The following is a 15407-nucleotide window of genomic DNA, read 5'->3' as shown; positions in this document are numbered from 1 at the left end:
GCCCTGTCCTCTAAACCCCGCTCCCTTAGGTTATTGAAAGAAATCTGTTCTGCTTTCACGTTTCAAGACCCACAGAGGCCACATGGCTCTGGTGTGTTGGCATATACTTTCCGCTCTGCACCAAACGGCACCTGGTCCCGCATAGACTATTGGCTCCTTGCGGGTGCTGCTGCACAGTGGGTCACGGCGGTTCAGCATCTCCCACAGATGCTATCTGACCACTCCTTGGTATTGTTAACTCTTTCTATACCAGCGGTCAGCAGCGGCAGAAAATTCTGGAGGTTTCCGGACAAGGCATTGTTGGACGCGCCATTCTGTTAATCCCCGCTCAATCTGGCATTATCCCGCACCGTTCCACCGTTCGCAGAGCTCAATAGAGTGTACCTTGAGGTTCCAGCTCCATTTGCGTTATTAGATGCTGAGAAGCTTTTCGACTCGCTCAAGTGGCCTTTTCTACACTCAGTCCTATGAAAGCTTGAATTCCCCCAAGGCTATACCAAATTGATCTCTCTGCTCTATTTGCAGCCCACTGCAGCTATACGGCTTAATGGTGAGTTGTTTTTGTTTTCCCAGTAAAACGGGGCGCTCGGCAGGGTTGCCCCATATCCCCCTTGCTTTTTATCCTGGCTATGGACACATAGGTGCGTCATTTATGGGAGGGTCATATTCATAGAGGGCTGCGATGGACAACTGATCCGCTGCTGGTATCGCTATAAGCGGACGATATCTTGCTGTTCATCCGTCATCCCGAGATCAACCTTGCACCAATATTGGAGGAGGTACTGTGAAGGAGTTCCCTTTACGCCGGTGCTCTGATTTGGTGAAATACCTTGGTATTCACTTACACAGAAACAGGGAGTAGGTGCTGTGGCTCAACTACGGGCCCACGTGGAGAGACTTGCTGCCCAGGTAGACCGATAGCTAAAACTACCAATATCCATGGCGGGCCGAATATCACTCCTCAAAATGGTGGTCCTCCCCCAATTTTTATATCTGTTTCAAAACATTCCGATCCAGCTTACAAATTCCTTTTTTGCAACGCTCCGTGGCCTGACTACCCGTCTGGTATGGGCTGTCATCCAAGCATTCGCTGGGAGGTCTTGACTCTCCGGTAGAGCGCAGTGGATTTGGTGTTCCACACTTGCAGCTCTACTACCTTGTGGCACAGTGCCACTACACATACCATTGGTATCACCCTATTGCTCGTCTCCCATATTTTATCCCAGAGAGAGACCTTTCTGCCCCTATCCCGCTGAATGCCCTTTTGCCAGGGGGGTGTCCTGTTGCATAGCAGCAATATTCAAACTCTCTCTACCACCAGCTGGGCATGGCGCAGGCTTGCTCGTGTGCTTCATTGCAACACTCTTTAGTCTCCCGCTGTGGTACTCATCAATAATCCATTTATACGCATCACTCAAGAGGCATTGGTCCAACGCACTCTGCGCACCTTCCATCTGGACACCTTCGGGGATGTTTTCCTGGACGGATCACACATTCTCATGCACCACTGACATTTGATTCACTGATGCCACGCACTTACAACACTTTGTTCTCTGCTGGCTGCAGCGCGCCGTGCGGGTGCGCTATACCACATATCCTTTGGTTCCTGCAGAGCTTGCTCCTCTTACCTGGGTGGCTACTGCGGATTCAAGTGCACGCTTGGAATCCAAACTTTATTCATCTTGTATTAAAGCTCTCCTGATACAGGACACTCAACTCAGGGAATCCTGAGAGAGGGATTTGGGTCGTCCCTTGTTGCAGAAGGTGTGGGACACATGCTGTGCGCAGACCAGGTTTGTCTCACCCAATTAACGTAATAAATTAATCTACTTTAGATTTCTTAGGTGAATATACATTACGCCCACAGATATTGCCCGTATTGACCCTAAACGCTTCTCTGCTTGCCCCAAATGCAGAGCTCCAACTGCCGACTTTATACATATGGCCTGGACCTGTCCAGGGATTAGTTCTTTTTGGTGCAAGGTGTATGACAAATTGTCGTCCATTGTTGATTGGCCTCTGCGGCCCGACCTGCTCATGGCCCTTATTGACTACACAGGCGACCTACCCAAGACCATTAGATGCCTCACTGAGCTTTCTCTTTTGCTGGCTAAATGGGAGATAGCGCTCAGATGGGGTTCCAAAAATGTGCCCAATACCCACTCTTGGCTGGCCAGCCTCACATATTGTGATACAAACAGTGAACTGTACGCTACTTTGCAACCTGTGAGTTCTAGACCTAGGGATATCTGGCAACAGCTGAGAAATTATTTGCTTGCACTTTCCACTTCTCCTCCAACGTCCCAGGTGTCTATTGGTGCCAGTCAAGGTTGAGTTCACCATGCTCACGTTATTCACTCTGTGTGAAGTTTGCGGTACTCATGTCTACTGCCTACCTTGCTTGCGATTAGTAAGTGACATGGATATACAGGACATGTACTGATTATTGTCTGTTTTTCTCTGTGATATTATTCCCATGCTTGAACTTCATTGTTGTTTGTTTGTTCCCTGCATATATCAAAATGATAAAGAAAAATGTAAAAAGAAAACTCCGGCGGGGTGGTTGCCACAAAGGTGGAGGCCACCCTGTTGGGAGTTTGGCGGATGGGCTTTCCCATCCCCCAAAACTCGAAATGAGGCACTTTATGGTGCGCTGCTTTGCCGCACGCAAGGCAATGGGCGGCAGAAAGGCTTAGTAAATCTAATTCTTAATGTTGTGACTCTTTCACTGACAGGTCAAGGATTCTAAAAGTGTTGTCATCTAGCAAGAGTGTCTAAGAAACTATCACGAGTGGAAAAAACTTTTTAACTAATACCATGATCTAATAAATGTAAGATAGACTCTAGTCTTTAGTCAATTCATAAGCAGAGACTTACTGGACAAAGGGTAACTACAAGGTATTTATTTTATAATTTATATAACATCGTTATCCTGGGCCATCAGCAATAAAACACTTGATAAGGCAAATTTAAAAGGAACTGGTAATTTTATTGTTTGATATCACTGCCTCTAATGTGTAAAGTACAGAACGGTGTTAACATGTTTTTAGGTTGAGTGTGCAAGCACTTTGATCTGTTGTAAGTCTTGTGGGCTTTAAACCATGCGCACCGCACGCCCATCACTTTCACTTGTTCGTGGGCTTGCCTTTCAAAAATCCTTTGTTATCATTGGTAAATGCTTTACGTTTGTCCCTCCTTGGTGCGGATTTGTGACCGCCATGGACACTGACCCTGTTATATTGATAATTGCATGTTTGCCGATATGTTTGACTGTGAGCAAACTTCTTTTTCCTTTTGTGTCTCTCCTTCGCACTCATGCTCATGGCGTCTGTGGCACTTTGAATCGTCTCACTTATGTTAACTGTTTTACTTTTCATTTTCAATTTATGTAGCAAGAAAAGTCCAGTTAGGAATTTACAACGCCAATAGCTCTAACTTGAGCAAGCGAGAGACCCATTGCATTGCAAATGCTTGTTTTCAGTTGGGATGAAATAGTATCTTAGGCCCTGGTACATCAGTGGCAAACATCAGCACCCAATGTTACGTCGTCACTTTGTCACAGAGTTGACTACCACTGATGTTGTGTTGCAGCTTCCGTGTATGAGAAGCAGGCAGTCATTTGTTTCCATCAGTCAGGGAAGCACAGAAATATGGAGCTTTGTGGGCCTTGGTCATATAAATTTTTTGCGGTCTCGCTACAGAGCTGTCTCTTGCAGAAAGCATCAAACACAATGCTTCATAGAGTGGGGTTTGAGTCCGCCCCTTGCTCATGATTGGATGGCATTCTTTTGCACTGCATTTCCCTGTTCAATTTGATTAGCTCTCCTCACTATCTGTATTTGTTCAGCTCCTGGAGCATAAATTGTTCACCTTTGCTTTTCATTGGAAACGTTTGTCCTTCCACCACTATCATGGAACTTGACTTTCTTTCCCCAATGTATTTATCAATGCGCGCTCACGTCACGCTCCTTCCTCTGCTTTAATGCTTGAGAACACGTTACTATTCTTAAATTGCTCTGTGAACCCAGGGACATTTTAAGGATTTTGGGGGGGCGGAGGGGGACTAGGCCTGACATACTTTGGGGGCCCCTGTTCGGAATAACCTTGAATTCATGACCCAGTTTCAGGCTTTCGTGCTCTCTTTGGCCAGGTCTCTGATAGTGCACAGACACCCTGGAACAAATTCTAAACGTGTTTACTTCCAATATTTAGGTGATAGTGATGTGTGTTTTCAATATTGTAACACCTCAGCAGCTCACCAGTGCTGCTGCAAATAATTTCTGTGACACCCTCACTTTTCGCATATGTGAGGACCTGTTTTGATCTAAAAGAAACTTTTTTATAAACAGAGTATGAAGCAAACGTCACATTTCTCTGCAAAATATCTGTAACATACTCTCACACATCACCCACATTAAGAATGAATTAAAGATTTAACAAAAAAAATAAAGGAAAACGGAATTTAAAACAACCTGTTGAATTATTCAAAGTCATGAGTGCAAAACTCTGCAGAGCAGAGGTGGCTCTGTCAAGGGTCCCCCCTTAAAGGCTGGGGCCCTGGGGCAGAGCCCACTATGCCCATGCCTGGAAACCTCTCTGCCTGAACCACCAGCACTGCTAACTCCCTCCCTCCACCTAGTAATCCTCTAGGGCCCACCAGGTGCGGGTGGTGACCTTGACAAATAGTGCATTGCTGTAGTCTCTGCGTAGAAGTGCACGCGCAATGACCATGTCTTTGCCGTGACAAGTACCCTACAATGGTACAGTTAAAACACAGTACCCATCTGCCCCTATTCACATCTTTATTTAAGTAAATCTAGGGCAATGGAAACAGATCAGTCACACGGCGCGGGTGTCTGGAGGCAGATAAGAACAAACTGTCTGCTATCTACAGGAAAGTGGCAGTCTAGACGAAATGTAAATAGAGATAAGTCGAAGAGTATATAACAGGGTTTATAAAACTGTAGGACAGTGAGTAACTAGGCTTGTTTTTTTGTACAGTTTGTGGAGCTGGATGGAATCAAATTCAGGAAAAATACAACAAACGTGTCCTTGTCGACAAAAATGACATTGCGTAAAAGAAAACGCTGACGTCTTATAAATGTTCGATGGAAAGCATTTAATAACACGTCATTTAATGTTTGTCACGTCATACAATCAATGATGAGGGTTCCTAGTCAAGAGTGTACGTAGTCGTTGTAAGGCAGGAGTGGTACTGTTTGCATTATTAACCAATAAGCAGACCTACAAGTAACAGGTTTATTTTATTTTCTTTGTATTTGCAAATTAGGAAAAATAGCAAAATTCCATGCAAACACCCAACTCTGAAATATATGTTTTTCTCCCAGCAGAAGATGCGCTCATCTTGCGTTAGGTGAAATGGCATCGTTTTTTATCCACATAAAAAATAGTTTACTATGCAGAAACCTTTTTGTCACACAGTAAATATGGCGTTTCTTAGGGCACATTCACACTTATCCTGAACAAATAACCAGCGGCGGCCATTGCAAATGTCAAGAGGGGGGCGGTGTACAACCGGGACGGGGGATTCAATGAGAAAAAATAAATAAATAAATAAAACCTACCTTTCCCGCCGTTCCCACCGACTCCTCCCGCCTCGCTTCTCTTCTTGTGGTGTCCCAGCATTCACTGTGACACCAGCACAGGCTCCACTGCAATCCTGGTGCTGCTTTCATGCTAAACCTTACATGAAATCAGCGTCAGGTTTGGTCTGAGTGGCTCGGACTGCCGCTCAGACACAACCCTGGGGTCTGTGTAGTTTCTCCAGCCTGGATGTGTACACAACTGGGTTGGACAAACCTAAGTGTGCATGTGTGTTTGAGTGGCCTAAGCGGGCCGGCCAAACACACATGCGCACTTAGGTGCACTCTCTCCCCCTTCCCACCTCCCATGATCCATCCCTCACCTCCCTGCACTGCTGGCTGGGCCAGCAGATGAAAAATAAAACAATAGTCAACTATTGTTTCATTTTTCATCTCCTGGCTCTTGGCCAGTGGAGCGACGCTCCTCCGCCATTGCAAAAGAGCCGTCCCTGCAAATAACCCAGCATTTTTTACAACTGAGAAGTTGTGCCAATTGGGTGTGAATACCCAGAACATTATGAATTTTTATGTATCCATCTCATTTCCAATGGCCACCATCAAACACATTCCTTGAGAACACCAATGTTCCCATCTGGAAACCTAAACTTATGAAAGAAGAAAAAAAGAAAAAAAGGAATATTTCATATGGTCATAAGTGTGTTTTCGGATCTAAAAAGCACCTCCCATCCTACATATCTCATCCTACTTCACAAAAAAAATCAAACATTTCACAGGGAATGTCAAGATTATTCACAATCGTAAGCAATTAATCATACTTCCATTACGAGTTTGGCGGACTTTTGGGAAGGCTACCGCGGTGGAGCCCGCCAAAAGACCTCCATGTTGGCGGTAATCTGACTGCCACTATTAAGAGTCATACTATGAAGACCGCCAAAAAACAGTGACAAATCCGATACCGCCAGGACACAGGAAGGCGGGAAAGAGGCTGTTCCACCACTAGAACCGCCACGCTGACAACCTTCCATCCACCAGATTATGACCTGCAAATCACCACAGCAGTTCTTCCATGGCGGAAAACCATTGGCGGTCCGAACCGCCGCGCTCCGAACTCACTCCTGTCAGAACAGAACACCTCATTGGACAGTTCAAATACCCCACACCTGAAAAACCTAAACACACCAGGCACACCTACTCACTGCACTATATAACACACCCACACACAATCCACAATCCTTTGCAAGGAAAATGACTACCACATACACCGAGAAGCCACAATATCATTACTGGGCACACATACACCATACTCACATATACACTTCACACTAATCACACACCACACAACTGCACAAACAACACTATACACACATCACAACTACACACAAACACCACAACCTACTAGCACTTATAACCAAGCACCCTACACACACACAACACCCACCCCCAGCCACAACACAACCACCATGTCACGTCAAAAGCAGCCACGCTTCAGTGACAGTGAGTTGAGGGTTATGGTTGATGAAATCCTTAGGGTAAAGCCACAACTCTTAGGAGCATAGGAACAGTAAACCTCCATAGCCAGGAAAATGGAGTTATGGCAGAGAGATAGTTGACAGGGTCAACTCAGTGGGTACCCATCCATGCACAAGGGAGGACATTAGGAAGAGGTGGAATGACCTATTAGGGAAGGTGCGTTCCATTGCTTCACAACACCAGACAGCCATGCACAAGACTGGCAGTGGACCCCTACCTCCTCCCCTAGAGTTAACATTGTGGGAGGAGAAGGTCTTGGACATTCTGCATTCTGAGGGCCTGACTGGACTACCCGGAGGATCTGGACTCTAGTGAGTAACTACCACTCCCCATGTTCAGCCATTTCCACTCACATCTAGTAAGCCAGAATGACCACCAGCTAATAGGCCACACCTGTCATGTGAACCATCATAGATGAACAGAACCCACCCACCAAGCTAAAGTGACCAAGCCTGATTCACAATAACCTCTATGGAGCATTGTAGACATGTCACAATCCACTATCCACAAACGGTGTTAGCACTGCTGCTCCTGTCACAGTCATTGCTGGGAATCAAGTCAAGCCACTGTATGCATCAGACAAACATACAACCAATCACACCTCCACCATTTAACCCTCTCTCACTCTATCCACAGGTACCCCTGCCACCACGGACAGGATACCAGAGACAGCCAGCCGTCCTCAGGATGAAGGCCCCAGTGAGGACAACGTTGTTGGATGTCTGGACAGTGGCGACCTACCTGACCCATCTGGGACCCCTAGTCAGTCTACAACTCCCTGACTCACCATGCCCTTATCAACCCGCCACCCTGTGGCATTACCATCTCAGCCAACCCTTCACCCCCAAACCTGTTCCCCAAGGACTGTACAATCAGTTGTGTGTCCTATAGTACAGGGACCTGAGTCGCCCCCTCACACCCAAGACAATGAAGGTCCTGGTGTCACTGGGAGTAGGCACACTATGCCGGGGGTAAGAGGCATGGGAGGGGACTTGTGGGCCAAAGTACGGGGAAGCCAAGGTAGTCATCTGACCAGGAAGCCATCTCCCAAGTCCTGGGAGCAGATCAACAATCCCAGGACAGGATGGGCCAGATCATAACCATGTTGGGTAAAAACCAGAGACTGTGGAGGGAATACCACCAGGAAGTCATGCAGCAGTGGCAGGCCCACAATGCCACAATGGCCCCCACTGCAGGGGTGCTCAGGGACACCAACGCCACCATGCGTGCTTCCTCCATCCACCAGCAGGCCCCTTCCACTAGCCACATTACATCAGAGCCCTCTACATCTGTGGCTGCTAGTGGAATGGAGGCCCTGCCAGGGGAACCACAGGCCCCAGGGACCTCTCCCTCTGTAGCTGAAGAACCCCCAGAAAACATGGACGTCCATCCAGACCAAACCCACTGACAGGAAGTGACCCTCTCCTGATTACTCTCCCTTGTGTGCCACTGAGATACCCTGTTGAATGGTCAATGACATAACTCCATTTTCCCATGGCCTTTGGACACTGGACCTGTGCTACCTACAGCTGTGCCACCTACTTTGAGGATTCCATCTACCATGACCCCACTCATCACCTGTTTGCCACTGTATGCACAATGAACACTATAGATCATAACTGCTGTATTTGTGTCTTTATTTGTACATATACAAATGTTTGGTTTTCAAAATGTTATGTCGGTATGGCCCCGAATCTAACAGGCAGTGTAATGGGCTGCAGAGGGAGGCAATCTCTGCATGAGACACAGTACAACAGATATGTCCTAGGGTAGATGTAAGGGAGTCACTAGTACAGCTACACACTAGGGTATATCCACTTATCCAATCTGCAAAAAGCCCATGACAGAGACTGCCATCAGGATAATAGGCATGGTGCCACACAAAGCACATATGCAGTTCATAGTTGTCGTGCCCAGTGTAGATAGCCATCTAAACAGGCCACAACCAATACAACTTCTACATCACCAGTCTCAGGTAATACATCACAAAACACTGTAGTTGGCATCCCTCATGCACTAAACTCTAATCTGTGAACAGTAACCAAAGGCTAATGAACATGAATGGCTCAGGCAGTAGGTAGGAGAGCCAAGGATTAACAGAACACAGTCACTCGCTGGAATGACATGAGGACAGGAGAATGCAGAACACATAGCAAAATACAGGCCTGTCCCTCAGAGATGTGAATCTTGCAACCTGCAAGGGAGTACTCATGGTAGAGATGACACATTTTCGTTCAGCACCTTACGTGCATACAGTCACCTCCCACAACACACACATACAGATAGGAACACATTACACCACCACTGATAATCAAAATCAGGAGGACCATTGACAACAAACAATGTTGAAATGGTAGACAGGCAAATACACACACAGCATACCTGTTAGTTACTTGAAGTACTGATTGGTGAGCTCAGCCCTAGAATCAGCTGCACCTTCCTCATCTGCTTTCTCAATACCTTCCACCTCTGCATCACCAGCCACTGGTCCAGCTGCCTCCTCATCATCAGCTAGTAAGGGTAGCTGACGTCTCAGGGCCAGATTGTGGAACATGCAGCAGGCAACTATGATCAGGGCATACCTTCTGGGGAATGTAGAGGAGGGCACCTCCAGAGACGTCCAGAGACCTGAACCTGGCCTTCAGGAGGCCAAATGTCCTTTCTATTACATGCCTCGTCCTGCCGTGGGCCTCATTGAAACGAGTTCCCCTTCAGTGACAGGGTACCTCACTGGTGTCACCAGCCATGGAAGGTTAGGATATCCAGAGGTAGGACTTTTTACAGTACAGGTACAGCCACAGGGAAGAATGTGTTGATAGGTGCCATAACAGAGACACACATCCAAATACATACATACCAATGAGCCAAGCCCTCTCTCTGTGGTCGTGACATCATGTGGGGGACTTTGCTGTTCCTCAGAATGTAGGAGTCATGCACAAATCCAGGAAACTTAGCTGTCACTTGGTAGATGTATTGGTCTGCCACACACACCACCTGAACATTGATGGAGTGGTAGTTTTTCCTGTTCCTATACACCTGTTCACTTGCACTGAGAGGGACCAAGGATACATGGGTGCCATCTATGGCCCCTATCACATGAGGGATGTGTCCCACATTATAGAAGTCTGCCTTCACAGAAGTCAAATCCCCTCTTTAGGGGAACCTGATGTAGCTGTCCAGGTGTTTCAATAAAGCACAGAGTACATCCTTCAACACAAGACTGAACATGGCTGTGACATCCCTGCTGCCAAGCCCACTGTAATCTGAAAGGAGCCTGTGGCAATAAAGTGTAGAATTTACATAACTTGAACTATGGGAGGGATGGCATTGGGATTACATATGGAAGGCAATAGATCTGGCTCCAACTGGGTACATAGATTCATGATGGTCTGACGATTCAGACGATTGGTTTGAATGATATGCCTCTCCTCCAGGGTTGCAAGGTCGACTAGTGGGCGGTACACTGGTGCATGTCTCAATATCCTGATGACAGGGTATGTAAAATAGAGAGGAGAGAATGTACAATGTGATATGCACTCCACACACGTTAGCAGAACATATCATAATCACACACACCTAACACTGTAGACATGCCGCACACTGCTGACGCATACTATATTGTTAATGCTGAAGCAGCATGGACTCCTTCCTTGCTGAACATTGCTGCCTCTGATCAATAGTTACTGACATACATCACATGTGTCAGGTTCCACATGTGGTACACTGAGGTGTCCTCCACCAAGCATGTATGTAGTCATGGTAATTACCTATAAGGTCACACTGCCTATGAGCCGATGACTAACTGGACATGCATGTCATATGGCAACTAGGAATATAAGGCCACTGTGTCATGCATGTCATATATATAAGCCAAATCATGATGCCACAACATAGGCCTACTCCGCATGCAGGTGAAAAAGTGTGTGGCACACTTATTTTCAAGCATCAAGGCATGAGATGAGCATAAAATGGCAGCCACTTGTCCTGCAACTCTTGACAGATGGAAGTGACCTAAGTCTGCCAGCGTGTGTCGTCATGGTGGTAGGCGGTCTCAACCACTGTGCAACTTTTCATTGGGTAATATTTATGCCTATGGGGGACTGGAGCCAATGGCGATGGCCGCCAGAGGTGATGGTCCTGTACGCGGTGGCCGTGACAGCCATTTTCTGCAGCCTTGCTCACTTGATTCCTGACACTGTTGCAAGCAAGATCTCCACAAGATGAGCTGCAGTGTACTGCCTCTGGGAGCCATCATGCCAAGTCCTGCCGGTGATAAGGCCCCAGCCTTCTCCTAAAATGAGCTGGAGAGGCTTGTGGAAAGGGTCCTACTCCTGTATGGACAGCTGTATGGGGCACCAGAGCAACAGGTGAGCCCAATGCCATAGTCGTGTGATAGGGGTGTGTGTGAGGGTGAATGGCGTGCATGTTCTGGATCAGGGAGTACATGCATGCAGGGGGCATGGTGCTTAGTCATGTGAACCCTGTGGATTGGTATGTGTGGGCATTTGGTGGTCTGATGTTTATAGTCCCCTGCTGTTTGTGTGGTGCCAGTCTACATAACTTTCTCCTTCTGTCTGTGTCACCCAGGCAGGTCAACGCTCATCAGAAGAAGGGGATCTGGCATGCCATCGCCAAACAAGTGGGCACCCTGGGGGTCCATAGCTGGCAGAGCTCCCATTGTCGAAAGCGGTGGGAGTATCTGAGGTGCTGGGCCCAGAGGCCCGCAGAGGCCCAGCTGGGGATGTCCTCCCAATGACGGAGGGGTGCCCGTCGGACCGCTATCCCCCTAATGGCCCGCTTTGTGGCAGTAGCCTACCCTAGGGTGAATAGGCATTTGAGGGCAGCACAACAGCCACAAAGGGGTGAGTTCTGACTGCATCCAGGGACTTGGCTGGCTTTAGATGGGATTGGGTGCCTCAATGCAAGCAAAGTGACATTGAAGTTAATGCTATATGTGTATCAACAATTGGAATTGGCTACTAGGCACCCTGGCAGAGTATATTTAGTAGATGTGTGTCTATGCTTTACTGTCAGTGGATGTACATTTCCCATTTCCATACCTCTCCATGTCTGTAATGTGGAGATGCACTAATGTCATAGGCACATGTGTGACTCCATCTTGGCCATACAATGGATGTGAGTGTTTGTATCACCCTAAGCATTGTGCATGACCAGTTCCAGCCTACTGCATTAGTGGCTCTGAGGTGTCAGTCCACTCCCATCTGTGTAGCATAACCTGTATATGCGACTGTGTCACTCTCCTGATATCACTGGGACTACATTAATCATAACAAATTTTGGGGCTGCCTTCACAGTTCCACTACAGAACTGGCCTTCATGGGACATGTGTATTGGCCTGATAGCTGACAATGCACATATATAGCTGATCTGCTGACTGTAGGGTATGTGTAGGTAGGCAGGGTGGGATACTGTAACATGTCTGATTGATTAGGTCTGATAGCACAGATAATGCATTCCTAGGAGCTATACTTGTGGGGATGTGTCCTTCCAACCAATGGATTGGTACTGGAGGTGGTAAGTGCCCTGGGAGAATTCTTATTTGTCACCATGGTGTTTACATGGCATGTAGGACAAAGTCCTAGAAATTCCAATGTTGCATTGCTGACTAACTGCCTACATCAGGTCGTCATGGATAGTTGGGGACACATCTGATGGCCGGCGACTATTGCAGCATGCCTTGGCTATTAGGTAGTGGCAGAATAGAAGTGGTTTGGGTACTGCATGGCCCATGGAGTGTTGATGTGAAAGAAATCTTGTATTCTGTCTCCTCAGGCTGCTTATGTGGTAGTGGGATGTGTATTTGGTGTATTGGCAGCGGTGTGCGTCTATGTGTGCCTAATGCATGCAAATATGTACCCCCTGAGATGTGTGTTATCTTGGCTCAGTGACAGGTTTTGCCATTTGTGAAATGGTGTATGTAAGGGTGGAGTTGTCATGGTGCATAGTCCAACTGGTATACCTACATGTGTGGTGGCATTGGAAGTGGTCCATGATGTGATATGTGTGTTCCAGAGGTACATCTGCTGTGACAGTGCACTCAGTGGATGTGTTTAGATGTTTAACATGTGGTACATGGCCCATTGTAGATGCACTTAGCAGTATGTTGGGTAGTGATATATGTGTTGTGTGTCACCTGCTCTGGCTCTGTGATAGGGTCTGCCTACTCACATGGCTATTCCACAGATTCACATAGTACACATCATATGTTAACTGTTTTGGTGTCTGAGTAGTATTGGCGAAATCTTAGTTCTCCTCCATAATGGCATCATTATACTGAGTGGGTAGCTGTGTAAAAGGGCAGGTAGGTGCTGTGTGGTCTGTGAGTGGTGTTGTCCTCACAGTAATGGGCATGTTACAGAGGAAATGGACTAATCAGGTGTTCTGACTGTAGAGGCCTGATGTTTTGTGTCTAGTCAGCTGCACATCCAATGGGTGAAAAGAGTATGGAGAGGTAAGATGTGTATGCAGGCATACTATTGCTACTGCATCTAAGGCATGCTATGCTAGCTAAACGACTTTGGTTGGCATCATGGGGCTGAGTCTAGCAGTGCAGTCCTACTTAGGTATTGCTGTAGGTGTGAAGGTTGGCAGACAGGTGTGGGTAGTAGTGACATGTCATGACATGATGTAGGTAATGTGTATTGGCAAATGCGATGGCCTAGCCATGTATTGTGACAGATGCACGTGTAGCTGTGTAAATGGGAGGTATATGTGAACCATTTTGCCCCCTATTTCTCTTTCTCTCCTGCTCTCCCCCTTTCTCTCTCATTGTCTGCATCAGCATTGTCTGGCAAAGGAGAAGTGGCACAGGCAAGAGGGAAAGCAGTAGCCTACGGGACCCAGGAAGGTGGCACCAGCAACACCGAGGGACCCAGTGGGTTGGAGGGCGAGGAGAGTGCCATGGGGGAGACTGAATCAAACATCTCATCCTCAGAATCCTCCTCCAGAAGACACTCCCTGGCAGTGGCGGACATATCTGGGACCACCCCAGATTCATCTTTGTCCGCCACCCCCCTTACTAGCACCGCCCTCCATATAGCTCCCCACCCAGTTGCCAGTGCCAGCTCACCCAGGAGGGTGGGCATCTCCTTCACCACAGACACCTCTGCCTCTGCCCCAGTCAGCCTGCTGACCTCAGTGAGGAGGATATTGACCTCCTGAGTCCATCTCTGTGAGTCAGTCGACCATCATGAATGCCATCCAGGGACTGGCAGCTCAAGTCCAACAGAGCAATGAGTTCCTGGGAGGCATTCACGGTGCCAGGGCTGACCTACAGATATCCTTTCAGGCTCTGGTCTCCACTCTGCCGGCAACCAGTGTCCCTTTGTCTCCCGTCCCCCTCCAACTACCTCTTCCCAATCCCAGACCTCTCTCCCCATACCCATCCAAAGCACATGTACACACAGGCATGCATCCACCTCAACAGACAAGGGTAGCTCAGACAAACACAAGCACCACAGCACCCACCACAGGCATGGACACAAGCACTGACTCCCCCGACACTACACCAGGCACATCTGCAGCCACCACACCATCATGCACGGATCCAGCCACTAGTCCCATCCTGCCCACAGTCAGCACAATGGCAGAACCACAGACATCCACCCCAGTCACCAGATCCACAGCCACCACCGACACCCCCACATGCAGCACAGTGTACAATACCTGCAGACAGTCACCCATCCACCAAGACATCTCCCAGTACCTCCTCCCCTCCTCCTCCCAAAACACCTAAATGCCCGCACTGACCAATTCAACAGACACCCAGCACCCATAAGCATTCAATGCATGCACCTGCACCCAAAACATCCACACCTACACATCTAACAACCACTCCTTCTCCCTCCACTCCCAAACCCTGTTGCTATGATCACCACATGTGTCTAAGAAGCATTTCCTCTCAGAGTTTTCCCGTTCCCTACCCCTCTCCCACCCCGTGAGACCCCAAGTGCTCTCTGTCCCTGCCCAAGTCGAGCCCTTCCACCTCCAAGTCCTCCTCTGCCCCCCTAGTGCCCATGCCCCTCCCCCTGCCAAGAAGTCTACCCCTCCGAAGCCTAGTCCCAAGGACCCCTCTCCCAAGCTCAAGCCCAAGGACCCCCCTCCCAAGCCCAAGCCCAAACCCAAGGACCCTCTCCCAAGCCCAAACCTCCCCCTCCACCCACACCTAATCCCTGACATGCCTGCCTGCCCCCTTGATGCCCCTACCTTGTGGAGGTCATTTTGCAGTCAGGAGTCAAGTAGGGGCACAGTCAGGTGCCATTTGTGCCTTGGGCACCTGGGACTTTGGACTGG

This window comes from Pleurodeles waltl, chromosome 10 (genome assembly GCF_031143425.1).
Source record: "Pleurodeles waltl isolate 20211129_DDA chromosome 10, aPleWal1.hap1.20221129, whole genome shotgun sequence".
Classification (NCBI taxonomy): domain Eukaryota; kingdom Metazoa; phylum Chordata; class Amphibia; order Caudata; family Salamandridae; genus Pleurodeles; species Pleurodeles waltl.
This window is presented reverse-complemented; position numbering follows the sequence as displayed.